This window comes from Leptosomus discolor, chromosome Z, assembly GCF_034619465.1.
Source record: "Leptosomus discolor isolate bLepDis1 chromosome Z, bLepDis1.hap2, whole genome shotgun sequence".
NCBI lineage: Eukaryota > Metazoa > Chordata > Aves > Leptosomiformes > Leptosomidae > Leptosomus > Leptosomus discolor.
Genome location: NC_141419.1, coordinates 83398560 through 83422256, shown reverse-complemented (window position 1 = coordinate 83422256; position 23697 = coordinate 83398560). Strand labels below are relative to the sequence as shown.

Here is a 23697-nt window from a genome sequence, read left to right as displayed (position 1 = left end):
TGGCATACCAAGATCTGAGCTGTCCCAGCCCCATGAGGAAATTTGATTGCTTCTTTGTTCCCTGATCTCTCCTCTTGCCTCTGCCTGCCTTATCTGATGGGTTGCATATCCCTGGGGGAACACTAGCCTTACCAGCTGGCTGGGGTGTGTCTGCTACCACCCTTCTTCTGTCTCCCCAGAAGTCCCAGGCCCATTTCATACTGGGAGCAAAGTCTGCACAGCCAGTGCAGATCTCAGATGAGAGCCTCCATGCTCCTAAACCCAAGTACACACTCCCAGAAGCAAAACTGATGCTTAAAATCTCTGGGAGCAAGAGCTGCTTGCAGGGGCAGGAACAGGTGCTTCTCAACTCTCCTCCATATCACTACTGCTCTCCCAGGAGTGCCTGCAGAGCTCAGGGCCCACTGCTAGATATTTTCCAATGCAGGAGAAAGACAAGCCCTTGCTTCCCCACATCGCTGCAAAAACAGGTGAAGGACAGGGGAAAGATGTAGGGACAGCACATAGACCCACCTGAGAGCTTCTCAGAGACCTTCACATTTACACCATGCTGCAATGTTCAGCATCACTTTTCCCCTTCTATCCAGACATCAGACTTAGCAAGGATCTCTGTCATCCTACACTTCAGAGAAAGCTTGTCTCATTTAGAGTCCCCCCGCACAGGGCATTATATTAATGCACGGAAAGGTCTGAGAAAACTGGTTTGTTTTTTTGAGTTGTTGGTTTGGGTTTTTTTCTCTTTTTTTGGGGGGTGGGGTGGGGGGGGGGAAGGGACACGGGACGGAGACGTTTTTTGTTTACTGTTGGTTTTGCGGGTTTTTTTTTTTTTTTCCCTGCAAGCTCAGCTCCCCGGTGCTCAGCCCAGCCCCTGGCAGGCTGGGGGAAGCAGCCCAGGCTGAGCATTGCCATCCCGAATTATGCGTCCACCCTCGCCCCCGCAGCCGCTCCGCAAGAGCAGAGCATCCGCAGGCGGTCCCCGAGCCGGCCCTGCCGGGAGATGGCACTGCAAGCAAGCAGAACCATCCCGCAGCAGCGCACCCAGGGTGGCAGGAGCTGCCAAAGCGAGACAGCCCTTTTATTTGTATTTTCCTTTCCTTCCCCTGAGACCTTGCTGGAAAAACACTCTTCTTGTCACCTGTGATGGCTGCACCCTCGCCGCTTAGTAGCATTTCTTTCATACCAAGGGAAACTTGCTGCTAACGAGGCAGCAGCGGGTGTGTGAGGGATGGTTCGAAATACCTGGCACATCTTTATCAGCATCTGAGCAAAGACGGATGGAGAGGAAAAACCCTGCACCTGTCATTAGGGGATGAAGACAGCTCTCTCCAAGGAGGGGGTTTGCAGTCTCAGACCCCACCTCAAACCCTCTGGAGCATCAGTATTTCAAATGCAGCTTCCTCCAGCTCCAAAATCACCCAAAGCTTCCAGGAAAGATTTTTTTGGTTCAAACAAAGACGCTGTGCAAGTATAACAGATTTTCCCCCTCTTATGTGGGAAGTTTTGCTAAAGTGGCTGTCAGGGAATCAAAATTTACAGCACCTGAAGTTTTGCTAACTCGCTGTTTAGCATCAAGGTGTCTGGGGAGATGCAGATATTCTTGTTTCTCATGAGAGCTTGAATCTCCACCTGGACAAAACTTAGAAATTTCATCAGCCTTTTGCAATGCCGGCCCAATTTCCCGAGGAAATTTCATGGACTTTTCTGCACCCTGCCAGATTTTTCAACACCTTTCAGAAAGTCACAGCTGAACAGTTTTGGTCAGGATAGTTTTATGTTTCAGGGAGAATATTTGGACCATTAAGTTTCCTCAGCAGATAGCTGAACGCTCCCAGGACCAGTGTTTCTGCTCCCTGGTGGTGTATTGTCCCAGACAGAAAGGTGTTCCCAAAACAACCAATATCACACAAACCCAGTGAGAAGACACCCATCAGTTCTCTTGTGAAAACAGATGTGTTTGGGCTCAGATAAAAGACTCCAAGCTGAAGCTGTTTGAGACTTTTTTGAGGAAAAGAAAAACATGTTTTTCAATTGGAAATTCTCAAAACTGAAGGTTTGAGAACAGGAACATGTTGGTGCTTTTCCTGCTCCGAGATGACAATAAAAAGCAATTATGCAATTTGTCTTAATGTCCCATTCCAGTGTTTTTGCAAAGAAAGGGTCTGCTTCTCCATTTTGAGAAGGAGCTAAATTCATCTGTACTGAAAAAAAGAGCAGCATGATAGGGTCACAAATGAAACATTTCAACATGAGGTAAACAGGCAGGTGTGCTTAACACCCTATGATTTTGCCAGGTGTGGGAGAGAAAAGCAAACATTTGCCAAATTTGGTCTTGGCAGTGGTGAGGCTGAAGGAAGGGATGGCTGTGGCATAGCTGATGAAGGAGATGGCGATGGAAGAAGACAGCAGAGGATGCAGGAGCAGCAAGCAGAAGGGTGTTTCACCTTTGTTGTATAAGCGCTATATGGTGCACAGCTGTGTCCACACTGCCTTTGTCAGTAACCAACCATGGGAGCCACCCATCCTCATGGCATAGACGTGCCCCACATAAAGGCACCAAGGAGCTATGCGGTGAGGATGGGGCTTAGCAAAAAAAGGGTTTCACTTGCTTGGTTGACCTTCTCGGCTTATAGCAGTTGATCCTTAAAACTAAGGAGGAGAAACCCAGGTTAATACTCATTGAGACCCAAATATTGAGAGGCACAGGACTGGAGGTGGTGGCAGCATCCCTTTCCAGGCATCATGTTTGGGATGGTGGTTTCCCACTGTAGTTTCCCCTAGCATTGCCCCTGAATGCAGCAAACAGGAGCTCATGGCGGCTGCTGGCAGAGATGGGGAGCTCTCCCTCCTCTCCTTCCCGTGCTCCCTGCACCCAGCACTGATGTTTCCCAGGTGTTTCTGACTTGCAGAGTTTGAAACTGAGTCACCTTCGATTTTTCCTGACATTTCCCAGAATTTTTTAACTGCAATATTATATTTACCGCAAATGCAGGTTTCTGGGAGAATCGTGCTTTTCAGCTAAAGGCAAAAAGAGAAAAAGTGAAACAAAATTAATCTCCCTCCCTCAAAAAAACAAAACCAAAACCAAACCCCTTTTGAAAATCAAGAGGGCAGGGGTTTGCAAATTCCTCACCAAAAGGCATTCAAAAAGCAGCTCTTTCACTTTTTTTCTTTCAAACCCGATGTTTTCATGCTAAAAACTTCAAACCACTCTAATCCCTGGCTTCTGCTTTCTATGCAAGGAAGATGATTCATGATAGAAGCCAGTCCCACAACCAGAGCAAGGAGCCACACTACAGCAGATGCTGGCCTGCCCCGAGGTGTTAATCCACAGGGAGATCGTGGAGGATGAATCAGCCATGCCAGCATGGGCCACATCTTGGGACAGGCTCCGCATCGCTGGCAACTGGTAGGGTTTTGTGGCAGGGATTCCAGATCCAGGCAAGAGCCACAACTATCAGGACGTCGTTGCTTTCTCAATGGCAATGAGACCACCTCTGCTGCACATAAAAGACTGCAGACCCTATGGCGGTTTGGGTGCAATCATGTTACAGGAGGGGCTGGAGGCAGGATGCCTGGGTCCCCTTCTGAAGATGCACACTAGCCTGTATGTGCTTTTTGCCAGCCACATCTTTCTGGACACCTCCATGGCCCCCAACCTTGAGACTGGGACAGCACTGGCACACCACTGTAAGATGTCCTGATTGATGGTGGAAATCCACCCCACCTGGCAGACACAGAGGATTACTATGCTGATTTCCCAGTTCCAGGAGCATTGCAACACCTATCCTGTAATTCAGGATACTCATGAAACAGTGATACAAAACACAATGATCACTGTAACTTCTTGGGTTTTGCCTACAATTACGTGGGGTTGTGCTTTTGGCACCAAGGGAAAAAAAGTGCTGGGAGAAACCTTTTCCTGACCCTTCTCCTGTTGTTCCTTGCTCAGAAAGACATATGTGAAAATGTATTTTAAATATGGCTTTGATTCCACACTGACCCTCTTCTGAATGAGGAGCTGGCAGCAGTGGGCCATGTGCTGAGTGGGTGATGGGACAGTCGTTATTTATAACAGGTGTCAGGCGGTACTTTGTCATCGAAATCTTACCCAGCAGCAGCAGCGAGGGGTCTCGCCATATGCCAGTCTCTGTTTTCCAGGACTGGTTTGATAACAGCTTGCACCAAAACTGACATCCTTGCTGCATATGGAAACTTTACTCACATATTTTAGCTGACCGGTGGGACCTCGTTCTCTCTGCATCCCAAATCATGCTAATCACTCGTGTCCGAGCCACTTCATGCCCATGATCAGAGTTGCATCCAAGGACAGGATTTTCTCCCACGGGAATCTTTTCACACATATATGGCCACACCACAACTTGTCCAGGCTCCGGGACGTCCCCATGGCCTCTCCTCACTTGCACTGTGCTGTGTGCACGCACGCAGACGCTCGCCATCATCAGCCTTCCCAGGCAAATGGGTAACAGGCTGGAAAGCTACAGCCAAGTCCTGTACATATTATCTCCATCTTTGTCTTTTGCACGCATCTCCCACTGTTCCCTGCTATCTGCACAGGAAGAAGTTTGGCAAATGTAATAAAGACAAGGTGAATTTTTACATAAAATAATCTCTCCTGCCATGAGTCTTGAGGAATTTTAATCAGTCCAGGAGTACCGGCAGAATTCCTTTGCCTGCAATCTTTTCATGATCTTGCTTTCCCCTCTTGTTCCTCGTGGGGAGCATTTGCTGAGAAGATGATTAAATCGGGCTGGTAAAAAGCGCGTCGGCTCTGTAGCTCCCATCTTTTCCTGCTTCTTTGCAAGATCATTTGTACTTTTTTCTGGCCTGCGGCATGCCAGGTCAGCTGCTTTCTTTGCCTACCCTGTATGCTTCCTCACCATTGTTGTGGGGTTTTTCCCCCTCCGGAGAATCTCTTTTGTGAAAAGGCGAGAGACAAGGCTCCTAGCTCAGCCTGCTGTGTTGTTGTTCGCCTGAAGTCCAGCAGGAATTCAAGGAATGGTTCCCCACGTCTCCTATTCACCTTGCTCCTGCCGGTGGCAAGGGGTCGGGCAGGGGGCGGATATTTTGGGGAAGCCATGAGCGAGGAGCACAGACTTAGGAGCTGATGTGAACTCAGGGATTTTGGAGGACTGAAACTCATTGGCATGTCGCATGCCAGTAGTTCAGTGTAGGCATTTGGGCATTTTGCTTTGACAGATGATTCACCAGTAATCATTCAACCAGCTCACCCAATAGTTGAATAATCTGTGAGTAATTTAGTCAGATGTTTGCCACGAAGTATCGAATAAATGGTTTGGAAAGACACAGGCTCAGACTCTCACCTTGTATATACTCAGCTCTGGGGTACAACCAGGCAATTGCTGTTCCCTGAGCTTTGTCCCTGGGTGTCCAAGGGATTTGTGTTGCTTAACAACTGCCGAGGTCCAGACCAAGAAGTTCAGGGTCTGACCATGGCTCAGCTCTATTGTACTCTTACCATGCAGCTGTGAAGCATCCACTCTCCTGCTTGGGGTACCATTGCTGCTGGAGGCAGGTGAGTGGCACGTAACAGGGTAGAGTGATGCTTTTGGTGATAGTCTCCTGGTTGAACATCAGTGTACACGTGTGCAATGAGCCCCTTGCCTTCTCCGAGTGGCTTCCACTGGGATACAGTAGATGGGAAGACCCCATGGTGATGGACTGATGCTGGTTCATAAGCCCACAGAGAATCATTTCTCTGGGTCCAGCTCTCTTCCTGGACCTATTGGTGCTGTGGCAACTTTCCACCTAGTCTCCAAAAAACTACCTGCTCTCCTGACATGTTTCCCAGTGGCATCTGAGAGCTGCTGCTTCCTGTACAGCTTTTACTCCTTCTTTTTCAGCCTTGATCCTGGCTGACAGCAGGGCTGGAGGGACGAAGAGGGAGAAAAAGGGGTTGAGATTTTCTTTCTTCTTCTTTCATTTCATGACTACTTCAATCTGGTCCAGAGCCTCTGGGCAGGAGGCTCATTCTCCAGCTCTGCTGCAATCTGCTGAACAGCTTTGGGAACATCTCCTCTCTGCTCTTAGTTTTCCCTCCTGTTTTTCAGGACCTGTTGTTATCTATCACAAATTCCCCCAGAGCCCCAACATGCTGGTTATTCTTCATGGATAAAACCAGTAACAATAAATAGATAATTTATTGTGGACCTTTGTCTAAGACAAAACATCACTATTTCCATCCAGTTATTAGTGGCTTTTAGTAACATCAGTGAAAAACTAGACGAAACCTGGCTTCCACCCAGCCCCCTTCTTCTGCCTGTGTGACATTGTCTGTGTAAGGCCAGGACTGGAGGAAGAGGTGGTATCTTTCATTTGATCAACATATACCTAGTTGGAACAAAACACATCAGCTTTTGTAGGTTTGCCCAAAGATTACCTTCTCCTTTTTTTTTTCTTTAAGAGGAACATCAGGAAGAAAATTTTGTTGTTGTTATTACTGTTGTTTTCCACAGCCCAGGAGGAGCCCTGGGATGCCAGGGAAAGTGGGAACATGCTAAAGGGAGTATTTGTCCCAAGTCCTCTCTGCAGAGTTTTCTCACATGCATTGCTTCCTGAGTCACAGGGATTTGTGCTGGGAACGCTGAGATGTCTGGAAGCTGAAACAGCCCTTACTGCCGACCCAAATGCTGATGTCCAGGGAGCAGCATCCCAGCCCTGCCACAGCAACTGGGGTGGGGGCCAGGGCAGAGGACTCCCATAATGGTTTGTAGGACTCTGCAGGGCTCCTCAAAAATCCCTCATCAGCACCAGCCTGTGCCTCTCACTAGCGCCTAGCCCCTGGCAGTGAGCAGGCTGTTTCTCCACAGGCATTTGTCTCCTCCAGTCTGGGGAAACAGAGGTATTTATCTGCACCCCCTAGCCAGTGCCATCACGGTGCCAATCAGCCTTTCCCTAAGTCCCCCCCCCCAAGGTGTATGCAATTGCCTGTGCGGGTGGCAAGGGGGGGGGGGGGGGGGGAGCCCTTCGAGGGTGCCTTCTTCCTCCCGCCTCCAGCCCACCCTGCCCTTCCTTGCCCTGAGGCTGCTAGGCTGTCCTTGCTCACCCTCCCCTTTGGCTCCTGCTCCTTTGGCCTCGCTGCTGCTTTAATTTTAGCAATTCCTTGGAAAGAGTCATTTTCCATAACTCAGCTAGCAGTGAAGCCCTCTGCCTGCCAGCTCTGCCTTCTCACACGTGTTGCTGGCGTGCCCCAGCAGCACACGCCTGCACCTGCCCAGCCAAGCCTGCCTGTCCCAGCCTTTTGCACACCAAATCTGCACACCCGGCTCCCGTCCCCTCTTGGCACATTTCATTCTGGCACTCCCGAATTCCGTTGTGCCACGGCTGGAGCAGGCGCCCTGGCCTGGCAACCCTGGCCTGACTTCATGGCCACCCCTGTGGCTTCTGCCTCACCATCGGGAGTCGTTGTGCACAGCACAAGAGGACGTCTGTCCTCTTCGCCCTGCTGACCCCACACCTGTGTGACAGCTCGTGGTCCTCACCTGCAATGGGAAATGGCGTGACCCCACACACCACGGGGGACCCCCACAGCCATGGGGCAGGGTGGGCTTGTTTGGCACGCACCAGCGGGTTGCACTGGAGTGGGAATGCTGGGTGCACACATGGGCGGGCTGCCTCGCTTGTGCACTGGTTGTGCAAGAGGGCATGGGAGCAGTCTTGTGTGTGTTGGGCATTCAGTTGTGCCGGGGGTGTGTGTGCATGTGAGACAGAGGGTGAGTGCACTGCTTTCATTTCAGTCTGCATCTGCGTGTGGCGCTTCCATTGTGTGCTCCAAGGGGGTGCTTGTGCAAGGGGGTGTGGTACTCACAAAGTGGGGTATGCACAAGGGTGTGCATGGAGGTGCGCATGGCGATGCTAGTGATGCTAGTGCAGTGACTTCATTTGGGCCTGCATTTCCTGATGGGGGGGGGGGGGGCAGGAGTGTGCAGAGGGTGCGTTGTGCAAGACAGCGTGTGTGTGGCTCCACGTGTGTGGGGCGCACACGAGTGTGCCTGTGCACACAGTGGACTGTAAGCACGCTGCCTTCGCTCGGGTCTGCATTTCAGGGGAGGTAGGGGGGCTTGCAGCATTCCCCCTGCCCATGTACACAGGGACCGTGCTGTGCGCAGCATGCGTGTGAGGGTGTGCGCGTGCATGGCTCCGTGCTCACGGTGCTTTCACGAGTGTGTGCATTCGGCTGTGTGCATTTGCACGGGAGAAGCGGGGGTGGGGGGGGGGTGGGGGTCGTCTCTGCGGTGCCTCCCTGCGGCTCAGCATCCGCGGGAAGGCTGGGGTGTGTGAGGCGGGGGGGGGGGCTCTATGTGTGAGTGTGCGTGTGCGTGTGTGTGTGTGTGTGTGTGTGCGGGCGTGGGTCGGGTGCGCGCGTCGCGGCGGGGCCGGGAGCGCGTCCGCGGCGCTGTGCCGGGGGGTGCGGGCTGAGCTCATCGCTGGCTCCCCGGCGCTCCTTACCAGTGGCTTCTGCGGTCACATGGCTCATGTGCTGGAGTTTAAAAGAGCTTATAGCCCCCGAGCCGGTGCAGAAGCAGCCGGTGGTTGCATGGGGTTAGCGCCGGGAGCGGCGGAGAGGAGGGCGCCGTGAGTACCGGGCAGCCGGGACCGGAGGGCGGTGCGGTGCGGGGGGTGCCGTGTCCCTCCCGTGTCCCATTCCCCCCCCCCCCCCCAAACCGCGGGACGGGGGACGCAGCGGGCGGGCGCGGGGGTCACCGGAGGCGAGTGCCGGTGCCCGCCGCCGGAGCGCCCTTTCTGGGAGGCGAAAAGGGAAGGGGGGGGGGGGGGGGGGGCGGGACGCTTGACACCCCACCACCCCCACCCCCGCTTCTGGTGTTCCGCCCCGCCGCCGCGCACCTTTCCCCAGCGCGCCCACGCGTGTCCGCGCCCCGCCGTGGGCCGCGCATCCGGCACCCCCACTCCCCGCCCCCCCGCGCCACCGGGGCAGGGGCGAAGCCCGTGAGGAAGCAATTTGGGCAACTTTACTTTTCTGCTCCGCCGTGCGTGTGTGTCCGCCCTGCGTGGGAGGGATGGGGGGGGGGGGGGCACGGGTTTGGGGCGGCCCCGCGGCCCCCAGGGGAAGGGGTCTGCGGCGGGAAGGGACGGGGGGACAGCCCCCGTCCCCAGCGGGGAGGGCATCGCGGCCGCTACGAGGGGCACCAGGTTGAGGCTGGGAAGCGATGAGCCCTCCTGCCTGCGGCATTGCGTGAGCGGGGCTGGAGCCGAGGTTGCGGGGTGGCTCTTTGTAAACCAGAGCCCATGGATTTCGTGGGCGGGGGAGCAGACTTGTTCTTCGTTTCTCCGAAGGCACAACCTGCCCTTTCCTCGGCTATGGCAGTGCTAGTTTTTTGGCTTTTTTTTTTTTTTTTTTTTTTTTTCTGAGGGGGTGGTGTGATTTTTACAAGAAAAGCGTCTGCATGGCGCTTCTGTGGAACTGCTCTCGCTGGGCTAGGCAGTTCATCCCGAGCGTGAGTACGAGGGCTGCTTTCCAGAATTGCATAATACACACCGATCCCTTTGCTGCACAAACTCCCTGACATTTCCAGATCTTGATGACTTCCCCCACTGCAATCTTAAAACAAGATTGGGGCACCAAACAGCGAGTGAGCTAATTGTGCTGCCTTCACTGGGGACAGAAGCTGGTCTGCATGTTTCGGCTTCCCTGGCTCCCCTGGCAGTTGTTCCTTAATCCGCTAAACTTTTTTGGTATAAAGATCAGCACTTCTCTTTCCCTCTCTTAGAAAGCCCCTTTCTTCCCCACACCATGCTTATAGACGTACACGTAGGGTCTGTACAGAGCGCAGGTTGTAGAAAGGAGATCGCCTGCAAACCTCTTGATTTCTTTTTCATGTCTCTTTGTGTTTTAATTTGTGGGATAGTCCAGGAGGTCCTTTCCTCAGATTCCTTTTTGCTCAGGAGCTTGCTGACTTCTGCTAGGATTTTGCTCATTTAACTCTGACCATGCCCACTTCTCAGTTCACGTGCGTTCACCTCTGTGGGGACAGGACCCGAACACGCTGCTGCCAGTCCTGCCGTCTGTGTGTGCAGGCAGCAAGGCAGGGACACTGGCTGCTTCCTGCAAAACGTGCAAATGTGTGGGAGCAGACGTTCTTGCTCCCTGCCTCTCTGTGAGGAGTGTGAGCTTTGCCGTGAAAGCTGGAGATGTGCAAGGGATGCTTGGGTCTGACCGGGCATCTCCCTGGGACCAGAGCTCACTGGGGCTTGCTGGGGAGGGTGGACTTTTCCAAGATGGGCTGTGCTTTGGAAATGAGAGCCCCGTGCCTGGTAGGCTTCTTTGCAACAGCTCGTTAGGATAACTTCATCAGAGCCTGTTGTCAGAGCAGGCCAAGCCACGATCTGATGATCGTGCGTTATCTTTGTTCTGATTTACCCCAAGAGGACCCGATCCTGCCAAGGCGCTGCATCCCCAACCCCAAGGAAGGTGCTCAGCACCTCCTGTACTTGGGAAGGAAGAAGCCCTGGCACCTCTTGGAGCCGCAAAGCTTGTGATTCACGTATACGTACAAATAACCGTGCCGCCAAGGCTCAGCTTTCGGAGACGTGGCCGGCTCTGTGAAGCTGGCAGCAGGAGTTCTGTGGGTGCGAGCCCCGGCTCCCGACCACTCTCGATTAATTGCCCGGCAAGCTGGAGGAATGCATCCTGCTCCAGCTCAGGCTAGGGCTGGGTGTGCGCCTGGGGAGCCTGTCTCTCGGCTCTGTCGTTTATTATTGCTGCCGCTGCCATTGCGCCTGACAAATGGGAGTTGCTGAGTAATGTGCTGTTTGTGTGTAAATATCTGAGTGCTCGCAGCTGAGCTCACTCCTGCGACTTTGCAGGAAGCAGTCTCAGCACCTTTCTCTGCCGTGAAGACCTAGGAGTGCAAAGGCATCCTTCTGTGGGGACTTTCCCGGCAGCTTTAGCCTTCACTGTCCGCTGCTTTCCTGCAAGCGTGAAGCCTCCGTCCTCTTGGGTTAACGTGGAGGCCCTGCTGCTTTTCTGAGCGTGAGTCGGGTGGGAAGGGGCTCTGGGTGTGCGTGCATGCATAGGTCTGTGTGCACCTTCTTGGACACCAAGGCACGGTTGCTCCCAAGGGTCCTTGTCCTAGGCAGAAAGTTTTGGGGACTTTGTGATAGAGACAGTCATGCATGACTAGGAGAGGACTTTTGTTTTGGGTTGGGTTTTTTTTGTTTGTTTTTTTTTTTGGTTGGTTGGTTTTTTTCTCCTACCTACTCAGCCCTGAGTCCCCCTTAATTTCATCCCATTACTGCTAAAGATGCTAAATGATTCCTTCCCATATCTTTTTCATCCCATTTTCAGATTAGCATCTGACTGCTTCTGTCAGTACTTGCTCAGCCCAGCTAGACTGATCGCAGCTCCTTTAATCTCCTCTTGTAAATCAATCCCTTCTGCCTCCTGATCATTTTTGTCACTCGTTTTTCTGAAATCCCTCCAATTTGTCCATTTTGTGTCGGTGACGTATGCCTGGCCCTAAACATGATGTATACCAGGCATGGCAGCGTGAGGGAAGGACACCTCCTCCCCTCCCACCCCGCTGGGGCTTGTGATGCTTTGTCAGCACTGAACTGAGTTACTTCCCCATTATTCTAAGCTATAGTCCCTGCTCGGTGTTGCAGAAGAAAGCAGCATACGCAGGTCAGTGCCCTGGGGAGAATTCCTCCAAATTTTGGCGATGAGTTGCTGAGGTTTGCTTGCATGCTGCTAGCACATGATGGAAGGGGCCGGTGCTCTAGTGGGGTGCCTCTCACCACAAGAGCGAACAAGGTGAGATGAGCAAAATAAGAGAGAGCAAGCTGCATTGGGGCTGCTGGCCAGATGGGGAAACTGAGGCACGTGCATCGGCTCAATGTGCATTACCTGTGCTCCTGTCCGGCACACACTTCTGTTTAGGTGCTGTGTGTGTGGGGTCTGGTCCCAGTTGCACCCATTAGTATTGCAGCAGCATGGTCATTTTGCCAGGAGATACCGAATCTTGTCGCTTGGTCAGAGCAGGGTGGCGGGCAGGGATGCTGGGTTCTGGGATGGTTTTGGGCATTGCTTCTTGTGCTGATAGCCAGAGCTCGATGCCACAGGTGCTCTCATGGGGAAGAAATGTGGGGGACTTTATGCAAAGGCAGTTGCATTCATGCACTTGGAAGTCTTGTCACCCCAAACCCTGAGCTCCTAGCACCGAGCATTCCCATTCCCTGCAAGGGCCGTGCCCTTCCAGGGACCATCTATTTTTAGGAGGAGCTGTATTCTGGACAGTGTCCACCGCAGATGCTCTCTGCCTCCTCCTCTTGGCCTCTTGCCAGGGACACTGCTCGGGCTATCTGCCGTTGGGGCAGATCCTTCTGAGGCTCTGCGGGAGCATTAAAGGGAGGTGACGTTGTGCCAGGCATGGGTCACTTGGGGGGCTATTGCTGCCCCGGGGGTGCTGGGGAGAGCCAGCGAGCTCACCTGAATTGTTGGAAAAGGCATTTAACTGTGCTGTGGGTACCAGCAGGACACAGTGCCGGCTTTACCGCGGGCTAAGGAAGGGCACTGCCCGGGCTAGGTGGTGCCCGGTGCCGGTCCCTTCGCCAGGATGACACTAGGGGGCACGAGATCTGCTGGAATCCCTTTGTCGGGGATGGGGAAGGAGGATGCAAAGCCGATCTTGACCCTTCATCACACACACCTCGCACCCCCACCACCCACCACCCCCGCACACTTCGCAGGAATCAGAGTGTTAAACCCCAAGGGTAACTCCTGCGGCAAGGGCAGGACGGGGGTCTCGGGGTGCTGCTGCGCTGGACCTGTCCGTGGGAGCAGCAGGAGCAAGGAGCGCTCAGACAGAAACGTGTCCAAAGTGAGGAGGAGATGGATGCAACCAGAGTGCCAGGGAGCCTCCAGGGAATTTGGGAAATCCAGGAAAACACCTAGCATGGTTTTAATGCCTCTCCGGAGGCATTGTCCAGAGCAGGGATTAAGTTAGATTCCGGGTTGGCTTTCAAGATGCAGCATGTTACGGTTTCATTTTCTGCTGGGTGTTAAGTTCACGCGTGATGTCTCCTCAGGGTCATGTTTTCCCAAAGCAGCAGAAACTTTAGAGAGCCTGATTTAATGAATCGTTCTGATCGATCTGAAACATGGTGGGGGGTGTGTGAATTTATGTTATACATATGTGTCCATGTATATATCTAGGTGGGGTATGAAGAACGTGTTTTTGGAGGTTTATGCATTTCTGCATATATTCAGCTGTAGTACTGTCTTCTGTCCTTAAAATCTATTATTCCAGCTGTGAATGCATATATGTATACTAAAACACTGTATACTGGAGTCTCTCTCTCTTGTTATAACAAATGTCGTGAAAAGCAAATAAAGAGACATTGTTCTCATAGCAGGCTTGGGAGGACTCAATATTTATCTTCTATGAATTTTGATAGTTTTTGTTAAGCATGTTTGCAGTTATGACAGTTGGGGTTTTTTGCCTATCTACTTAAAATTTTGTGCTAGTGGGAAACTGAAAACATTCAGATCGTTTCAGTTTATTCATTACTTAATGAAAACAGAAATCAAGCTTCCAGACTGAAATGTTGATGCTCGATAACATTCTGGCATATTAATTTCTAAATGGTTAGGTTTTTTTAATGCCTTCTGTCACCAGATACCAGGCTCCTTTGCTGGAGCACCGCTTCTCTCACAAGCCCCCAGGCAATATTTTTAGTAGGACGTTGATGCATCTCAAATACTCCTATTCTCCTAGAAAAGGCTTTGCCGGCTGTTGTTGAAAGTACTACTAGGATGGCTAGAAATGAGAGATCACAGGAGGATGATGCTGCTGCGTCAGTGCGTTTGCACTCTGATGGAGGTTTTGTGTCTGGCCATGCGGGTGTGTGCCTGTGCGGATGCAAGGGCACTTCCCCAGCTGCTTTCTGAGCCAGGGTTGAGGACCAGGGGTTTATTTATTTTGAAATGCCTTGGGAAGTGGAAGGAGGACCGGGAAGAAGTGACAAGTCTACTTTTAAGTCAATTAGGGATCATATCTGAAGGCGTGACATGGTTTGAAGAGGAGAGGGTGATTTGTCTGAAGTTGTTGCCTAATTAGAGGGTATAGTCAGGGCTCTAATTAGCCGTGACACCCTAAAGATGTCATCGAAGCCCTCTTGAGGCACCGCTGATCCGGTGGCATGGCTGTGAGCTGTCTGGGCAGCGTGGCTGTGCACGGCTGAGGCTGCCGCCGTCTCTCTCGGAGGCAGCCTGGATGCCGGCGCTGGAAGAAGCCGTTTCCCATTAGGTGACTTGCGATGCTCTCCGGTGCTGCTGTCAGCATCGAGTGATGTTCATAAGTCACAGAATGAAAGGAAAGCTGAAGCAGTTGGAAGAATTAATGCTGGTGCCCATTATGTGAGAAATCTCCTCTCTCTTTTCCCCAGGGGGGATCGCTTTCTGCTGCTCCCTGCTCAGGGGAGGCTGGAGGAAGGCTGTAAGGATTTGCAATAAACGATGCTGTACTGTAGTCACGGCTGTGTTTGCAGCAGCTGGTGGAGAGATCGTGACCCCTCTCTTAGCGTTGCCTTACAGCAGGGACATGGGATCAACTGAAATCTGGCTTGCCCAGAGCTGGTTGCATTTAAATACCCCGCAACACACCCTGTGAGGGGAGAACTGGTGGGGGAAGTGGCACGAGAAATACTGGGTGAGAGGTAGAGGCTGATGGGAAGGCTTTGCACAGGTGCTGGAAGCAATTTTCAGCCTGGAACTCTGCTGGCCCTAACCTGGGTGATGGGTGGTTGGTCCCCCTCTGAGAGGGGGCTGCTCTGGGGCTGTTTTCACTCCCTACTTTTTATCCATCAAGTCAAATTGGTATTTACTGAGTCAGTTCACTCTGCCCCATGAGAAGAGGATGGTATGAGTTGTCCATTCCCACCAGCAGTGCTAAGAGCCAGTAGGACCCAGACAGAGCTGGGGAGTTAGGTGGTAGATGAGCATGGAGAGCAGGGCTTGTTGACATTCCCAGCATCAATGAGTGAAAGCATTCTCTCCTCCATCAGGGCTGAGGTCCCCACCGCTGTCAGAGCCCTCTGAATTGCCAGGAGGGTTTGAATCCAGCCCCTCAGCACCCAAATGTCCCTTAAGGGCGATGCTCACCTGTGGGAGTAGCAGTGGATGGATCAGACCTCCTTGGGAGGAAGGAGCTACTGTTATTCCTGTTTCGATGGGCAGAGAAGGAGATCCTTAGGGGAAGTCAGGGTCAGCTGCGTGTTTTGTCAGCAGCCTCACTCTGCAGAGGGGCTGGTGGCCAGCTTTGCTTTTGTAGGTAGTATCACAGGCCCCCTAAAGCAAACACACAACCAGGCACATCCCTGTGCTAGCAGTTTACCGAGGGATACGCCTGCTTTTAATTATGTGGGTGTTAAGCCAATGAATGTATTTTGTTCACAAAGTTGCAGCCCGGTCTTTTCCTGCTTCTTGTGGTCTCTGGTGGCTTTCCCAGTCTCTGGAGCATGGGTGAGAATAACTTGGAGACTGGACCTAGTAACTTGCAGGACCCTGCCATGGCCATGTAGGACTGACCCACCCAGCTATCTCTATTCCACGCTATTGCCATGGCCTCCCAGTGCTGCAAGGGGGGACACTACATTTTCGGGTGCCATGGTGCTTTATTATAGGTGATGGATGGAGAGGTAGAGAAGGTAACTGCTTCTTGACCATTGCATCTTGTTTGATCCAGAAATAGTTTCTTTCAGGGTGACCACCAAGGCTATGTGCTTTGCCAACGCCCGGAAGCACAGCTGTGGACAAGCCAGGCTGATCCCTGCCCAAATCCTGTGCAGGCACAGCAGCTATTGCATGCTGCATGGGATCATCTGTGAGAGGTGTAAAGCTCCCTTTTGCTGGAGCTTTGCAAGCTGATCAGTGAAGAAGGAGGGATATGCTGCTGCCTACTGCTTGTAGAAGGCAGGCTGGGCTGAGTTCCTCAGGGCCAAGCACGAGCGTTCGTTTGTGAAATTAAACAATATTACATATAATAAAACAACCTTTTGTCTGCTTGGAACATAGGTACACTCTCTTCATTGTGGTCTTTTTGTCCATGGCCTAAAAAATGCTGGTGATAATGAGGACACATCCTCTCCTGTGGCTAGAACGTGGTTCACAGATGCAAAGGGCAGGCAGCCTGTGCCAGGCTTTGCTGATGTGCGATTTACTCTCCTCTGTCCTCTGTGCATCTGAACTAAGGGCTTGAAAAATAAATACATTAAAAAGAAGGAGGGAGAACAAAACGCTGCTGCTGCTCTGAGATTTGATCAAAAAAAAGCTCTGTCCAGTCCTCTGGGCTTCTCACTAAGCAAAGAGCTCCAGAAATCATAGAATCATAGAAAGGTTTGGGTTGGAAGGGACCTTAAAAATCACCTAGTTCCATCCCCCCTGCCATGGGCAGGGACACCTTCCACCAGACCAGGTTGCTCAAAGCCCATCCAACCTGGCCTTGAACACTGCCAGGGAGGGGGCAGCCACAACCTCTCTGGGCAACCTCTTCCAGTACCTCACCACCCTCACAGTGAAGAACTTCTTCCTAATAAATAAGAGTGTTATGACAAAGGTGCACCCACAAATAACTATGGTTTGGGGAAAGGACAGTTTTGTTCTGGAGGCACCTGGACGAAGCACAATTTTCATGTTTTTTGCTCCCGAAAGGGTGGATTATTCTTGCTCCCTGAATATGAGGCCCTTCAAAGCTGCCTGGGATTGCTCAGCTTTGAAATCCTTGTGTAGCCTGTTCTCTCTCCCCGGCACGCTAAACGCCTATATTGGTGGGAGAGTGTTTGATTTGGGAACCCAGCTGGGGGGGGGGGGGGGGGGGGGGGGGAGAAGTTGCACCGAACAGCAGCCGCTGTTTTTCACAGCTCTCCCGTGCCGCGGTTCGGAGCGGTTTCCTCTCACTCCATACCCTGGACATGTGTGGGGCGGCCGATTCGCCACACGTGTTGCACAGACACGTTTCTGTGCTGGCTCTTTGTGCCTGCCCACCTATTTGCAGCTGGGGGAGCTGAAGCTGCTCTTTCTTGTGATTCATAAAAAAGTCTCTCTCTGGATGGAGTTGTCTGTGCTTTTATTGACCTGGTTCCGGGAACGACAGAGGCTTTGCTGTCTCCTGGATGCATGATTTCTGCAAGGACTCTGGAGCAGGGACCGGCTTTTGCTGGTGTGTTTCCAGTCCTCCTAACGCGATTAGTTTGACAGGCCCATTGGGTATGTTGGCGAGTCTTGTTTTTATTTTGTGCATGAAAGTAAGTATGGTGACAGGCCACAGGGCACGGGCTAATGCTGAAACCTATGCAGGAGAGTAAATACTGCCTGGGCAATATTTTTGGCCATGACACAGATGTGCTATGCCACCTGTTAGAAACGCCTTCCCCTTTCAATGGGGAAGTTCTGTAATGTCCTAACTACCAGAACATTTTGGGGGCTCTCCCTTTTTTGGCAGTGGTTAGTTTGCCAGGAGAAGGTGCAGTTTGAGCTCTGTGAAACCTGAGTGTTGCAGGCCATCCCAAGCGTGCACCTGGGGACTCCCAGTGAAAGTATCCACCCTTTAGAAGTCCAGCAAGCTGCCATCAGCCATTTCCCATCCACATACTCTGCTTGCTGGGGTGCGGTTTGGTGCGTGTTGCTTTCTCCCAGCAATGCTGAGACGCACCAAGTTCTTGGGGCTTGTTTAGATGGGACGAGGACTGGGAGGGGGATCATCGATGCTCCTTATACCCACTCTGCGCAGTGCTTTTTGCTGTATAGACATATCTGCTGCGCCCCAGCCCTCTTTGCTTTGGATCAGTGACTTCAGGTTCACCTAGCTTGCTCCTCTGCAAAGCAAGGATGAAGACTAACTTCTTCAGTATCTATGGTGGGTCCTTGACTTCAAGGGCATGCAGTATTTGTGCTTCCTAGTTTTGGCACATCTTTACCTGCAGTCAGGCCAGCAATGCTGTTTTTTTTTTCCAAGCAGGGCTGCCTTATGCACAGAGGCAAACTGGTTGTGCACTGATGGGCTTGCTGTCTGCCTAGGGCTGGCAGAGGGAGGAAGGAGAAGATGATGTGACTTGTCCAGCTCAGAGGTGCCAATGGCAAGGGAAATGGGTTCATGATTTTGACTTTCTCTCTTACAACAAGGAATTGGGATTGTCTGACCTATCATGGGGTCTAGGACCCAAACAATAGATTTGGCTTACTGAATATCTGCGTTTAAGCTTGGAGGGTTCCCCAAGGCTGCTTGCTCTAGTACATTACCATTGTACATAACCTTGCCACCACCTGGGGTTGCAGGGATGCATCATTGCCTGCAAAGAGGCGAAACTGAAACCTGGAGTGGCTTTGGGATTTCTTTGAGGTCCCAAGGCAGAGCTGGTGGCAGAAAACCAGATTTCTTGAGTTGCTCACTGCTCATGCCAGCTGCAGCACACATTAGTAAATACTGTGTGTAGACCAAAGCAGGGCATCCGTCTCTCTGTACAGTGCTGTGTGCTTGTCTGTCTGTCTGTCTCTAGTTCTGGCAGCCAAACCCCTGAGATGACATTTAAAGGCTTTACATTTTTTCTCTCTTGCCAGTTCCAATCAAATTTGCTGAGTTGTCAAGCTGAAGATTCTTTTCTCCTAAGTGCTGGCCTTGCAACAGCTCACCCTGCTCTGTCCCTGCATTGGAAGAGTCCAGCTGGGTTCCTCCTGTCTCTGCCGTCACTGGCAGTAACACGTCCGGGCTGGATCAACAGCTCTGCTGGTGGATGCTTGAAGAGAAACAGATTTTAGCTTCCTTTTTCCCTGTTGCTTAGGCCATGCTGGAATCAGCTGGTGGCGGGTGTTCAAAAGCAGCAGACAGAGCCAGGGCTTGAACTGGAAAAGAGGTGCTGGCATGGAGAGGGCAATGGTAGGGACTTGCATGCACTCTCTTTCTCCTCTTCAAGCCTCTGTCTGACCTAGGCCTTAGTGGTGAGCATGTGTGCAGTGAGCTAGTAGTTTCTCAGCAAAGTCCCAGCAGGCTGGGTGTCAGCCTTGAGACAACCAGGATGGGTGACACTAATCAGTGGCTTACCTACTGTATTTCAGCAAGGAAGGCGAGCACTTGTCCATGTGTGGCGAGTAAATTGCTCTCCTGTCCCTGGAGGCTGTCACTCTTAACGCTTTGCCATGCTCTGCTGGCAGAGAGTGGCACCAGAGGATGCCTCTATTGCTGCTGTCTGCCTAGGAGACCAGCATGGACATGTGTCTCCAGCTAGAAGTCAGCTTGGGGAGAGGAGAAACCTTCCCAGAACATGCATTTGCAAGCGCTGGTGTGTTGTAGTCACTCCCAGGTAGTCGCAACCTTCTGCCACTGTGGAAGCTGGGAGGAGAGGTCACTGGGCTCAGTGCCTGTTTCCTGGTGTGACAAGGGGATGGTGTCACCTCTGCTGTGGAGCAGCACATGTAGAGAGCTGGCGTGGCTGCAGGCGCTGGAGCTAGAGCCATCTCTTGGTCACCGCACCAGCAGCCAGCTCCAGCTTTAGTCCTCAGAGCATTTTTGAGGGCTTTGTATGTTGTATGCAGTATGGTTTTAAATCCACCCCTTCCTCTTGTGCAAGCCTCCTCCATGACCAGGCCTGCTGATAAAGTCAGTGCTGAGACAGCTTCAGTTTACTGGCTTCTGCCAGGCTTTCACCTCCCACTTTATACATACCAGATCCTGCATGGTGACTGTTGGGAGCTGTCTCAGCTTTCCCCGAGCAGCATTTTCCAGGAGGGACAGCAGTTCAGAGGATAGCACATAACTCAGTAGGATGATGCCAGTTTGACCCAGCCAGTGGCACACTTGCAGCCCTGACACTCACTGCTGTGCCCATGGAGGACACCAAGCAGCTGCTTGACAGCAGAGACACACACTGACCTGCATCTTGGCTTTTAAAGGCAGAGTCAGCACGTGTAGATGGAGCGAGGCTGTGACACAAGCAATTACAGTGTTGGATTCAATGAGGAGAAGCCGGAGGTTGCTCCTGTCACCCAGGCTAGGAGATGGAGGAATTTAATTATCATTCTAACTTCTTCCAGAAGTAGCTTGGATGCCTCAGCAACAGACAGCTTTCTAAAATTGAAAGGAGGGGAGAAAAATGAAGGATGTCTTCTTTTGCTGAGTCCTGGCCAGTTAACCCTTTTAGCTGTACTGTGCCCAGATGGTGTGACTGGGCTCGCTGGGGCTCAGGATCATCTCTCTGAAGACACCCTCGGGCACAGCCATGTCCACAGAGCAACAGGGCAGCATCTCCTCCCTTCTGCAGAGGTGAGATCTGCCCTAGGTCAAGCCTCTGCCTTGGTGGTGCATGGTTTCAAAGCCCTGCCTGCTCACTGTCCCCCCACAACTGCTGCTGTGGACATTAATTTTTCCCAGATTTCTGCTTCCCTTTGAATATCTCTGCTATGGATCATTTTCCTTGCATGTGTTAGCTGGTATTTTCCCAAAGCTGAATCTTGTGCTATTTCCTGCCTGTCTTACAATGATTTCTCTTGCTCCCTCTTCTGTTATGCCTTATCCCACCTTGGTCTTTGTTTCTGCTCACTTTAGAAAGGACTATTTGCCCCTGTTGTTCTCAAAGGTTGTAAGAGGGGAGGAATTGGCCATTTAAAAATGAGAAATCCTGCCCACCTTTGTCTTGCTTAGCACCTCCCCAGCTGCAGAAAAGCATTCAAAGTCCCATGATAGACAGGGTGGGAGGATAAATCAGGTGTTTTGGGGGTGAGGAGAGTCTTGCAGGAAAGGAAGGGCAGCAGGGTAGGAGCAGGCTGCTGAGGCTGGCAGTAGTTTGCAAGGTGAAGCTCTTGGCTGCATCAGTGATAGGAGGTAAGCTGGGAGCTCCTGTACCAGGGGGCCTGAAGGACCGAAAGGCAATGGGTGTGTAAGGGTGAAGCTGTGAGGCCATGCTGGATAAGAAGGGTGTCTTTTCTGTGATATTATAGTAGGGGTTTCATGTTTGGAAAGGGGGGCATAAAAACTAGTCAGCTTGTTCTTTAGCAGTGTTTTTTCGTGGTTCTCTGTAGCTTCCCAAGTGAGAACTTACTTTATGCTTGAAGTCACCCCTATGCACTCTCTAGCTGTGTGTCCTGCTCAAGCTGAGGCTGTATGGTGAGTATGTGGTAACTCTTTTTGTGGCTTGTTGTTTAGGTCTTGCCTCCTTAGTTGCTAGTTGTAGTTTTTATCTCTTCCAGCTGCTGCTCTTGTTTCCCTCCCCTGAAGAAGGAGGGGGATTGCAGTAAGTGGGACAGGATTGTTGCAGATCCCCTGGCCCCAACAGTGTGTCCTGAGCTGGAGACACACCATCCCCAGTGTTGGGTCCTCTTGCTTTACCCTAGTTCTCATGTAGCTGCTGGTTGTGCTGTGGCACCTCTAAAGGGGGTGAGCAGCCCTGTTTGCAGGAGGAGGCAGAAACAGGGGTTTATGAGAGCATGGAGTGGAAAGGGTGGCTTTGCCCATCTGGATTAATGAGCCCCTTTTGTGTACCCTTTTTTTAGACCTTGCCTTCCTTGTACTGTTTATCAAAGTAGCAGGACAACACTGCTTTTCCCAAAGCTTGGTGCCAGGGGACCACCACCTCATGCTACAAGCTCAGGAGCCAGAAAGCGGCTTAAAGACTAAATATATCCACTGCTGCAGCTCTTGGCTCCTACAAAAATAAATCTTAGGGAGGTAACTTTTTGCTGTGCAGTTTTTGGGGCTGGCTCTGCTGTGGTTTCCACTGAGATAGCATTTGGCTAACACAGCCAAATGTGAGTGAAACAAGCCTGGAGCTGTATAGAAAGTGATTAAGATAAGGCAGGGTTATGATTTGCCTGTCTGATCCTGAAGCTTTGTGCATTATTTAGTGTGTGTAGCAGGAGGTCAGTAGCCTCCTGATAATTTTCATTAGATTAGTTGGGCAGGATAATCACCTGCTTGGAAAAAAAACAACTTGACACTGTCTGTTCAATAGTTTGGATTTAACTGAAAATAAATAGTGTTGTAATTATAAGGACATAGTCAAGGTCAAGAGGCTGAAAGATTCATGTTCTTTTTTCTTCTAGAATGTTTACAGAGATCCCGCAATTTGTGAGACTTTTTTTTTCCTCCCTTAAATTTGAACCGAGAACTTCAGAGCTCTTAAAGGAAATTCAGCACTTCCACAGGAGTGGACGTGAGTGGTATTGCAATAACCAAGTGGTGCCTGTGCCCTGCTGCAGCTGAATGACCCCATACAGGGCACGGGTTAGGGAGCTGGGAGTGTGTCCTGCCAGCCCAAGCAGACCTAACCGGGGCAGCTGATGCTCTTTCCTCGTTATCTGTGCTGATTGTGGGATGGGTCCAGACCAGAAGACCAGGCTGTGCATTGCTCCCTGCTAATGTGGCAGAGGGTGTACCTCCTTGGGAGCGTTCAGCCCAGTAGAGTGCCACCCTGTTGAAATGAGAGTGTGCATTAGCTCCTGGGGGTGACTTTGCTGCTGTAGTTGGCTGCTGCTTTTGGAGAGCCCAGGAAGGAAGACGTGGGAGTGAAGCTGATGCCCTAATCAATATCAATGAGCTCTGCAAAGGGGACTCTGCTAAGGCAGCAAATAGGATATTAAATATGGGGTTGGTACTTATGCACTGCTAAAATGCCTGCCCTTTTCCCTAGAAGTGGCTGTGCTTGCTATTTATCTACCTCAATCGCATGCAAAAGTAATGCCTGGAGGGGTCTTTGTAATCTTCTAATCTGGCTGGCTGGAGGACTGATTGTTTGCTGGGGGAGATCTGGGCATGGCTTGCAGGTGCTCAGGGTAGGTTTGGAGCTGGTAGTGCCCAAAGTGATGGAGAGCTTGCTGTGTCCATGCTGGTGTTCCTCAACAGGATGTTGCGATGCCAGGTATCCTTCCTTTGAACCAAGAAGTGGTGTGGAATATATAGGGGGGGAAACTCTCAGCTTGCTGTCCCGAGCTTGGCTGTGAGCCAGGAGAGGTGTTGGCTGCGCAGGGAGACTTCAAACCTGATAATATATATGGCAGAAGAGGCAGGGTTTGCATGCTTTTGTCAGCTATTTATGTCTCTGCTGTGGAAGAATGGAGCTACAGATGTGGCCAGACAAGCTAGTGCATTGAGCCCTTTCTGCTCTTGAGTTTTGTTTTTCTCCAGCCTAATGGCCTGTAAGTGGGGATTCTCATCGGTGAGCTGGTGGGCCTCATGCTCGGCCCATCTTAGCTAGGAATTTGCTGCTCTTGCTCCCCGTCACAGGCTTTGATGGATGCCCAAGGGAAAGCAAGGCCACATCTGTGCCTGATGTGCCAAGTGACTGATGGTGTGGTCTGATGACTGATGCCACGCGTCTGTGGCAGGTGCACGGGTGCTCCCTTGCTCTTCCTCTGTGGGAGATGGGAGGAGAGGGGGCTGCCTTGACAGGTTGTTTTGAAAGCAAAATGACTCCAGGGCTGGATTATTTTTTTTTTTCTTTCCCCCCCTCTCCCCTGCTTCATCTTCCTCCCCCTCCCCCTTTTTCTTTTTTTGCTTGACAGAAAAAGCATAACTCGTCTTTGTTTAATTGGTGCTTTGTGCCTGTCTCCTGCCAGAACTCAGTGGAGAGGGGGCTGCCTGGATCAAAACAGCTCGAAGTCGGGAGGCTGTTATATGTCTAGCCTGCCTGTTTAAAACAAAAATAATAAACTTTTAT

At 51.5% G+C, this 23697-nt stretch overlaps 1 protein-coding gene across 1 annotated transcript in view; it reads left to right on the top strand.

Moving 5' to 3' along the window:
• Positions 1–8513: 8513 nt before the first annotated feature.
• CNTFR (ciliary neurotrophic factor receptor) overlaps positions 8514–23697 on the top strand; it is a 208174-nt gene continuing 192990 nt past the window's right edge. Inside the window, exon 1 of the mRNA XM_086480218.1 lies at positions 8514–8613. The gene's annotated coding sequence lies outside the window, so the exon portion shown is untranslated. The remainder of the gene's footprint in view (positions 8614–23697) is intronic.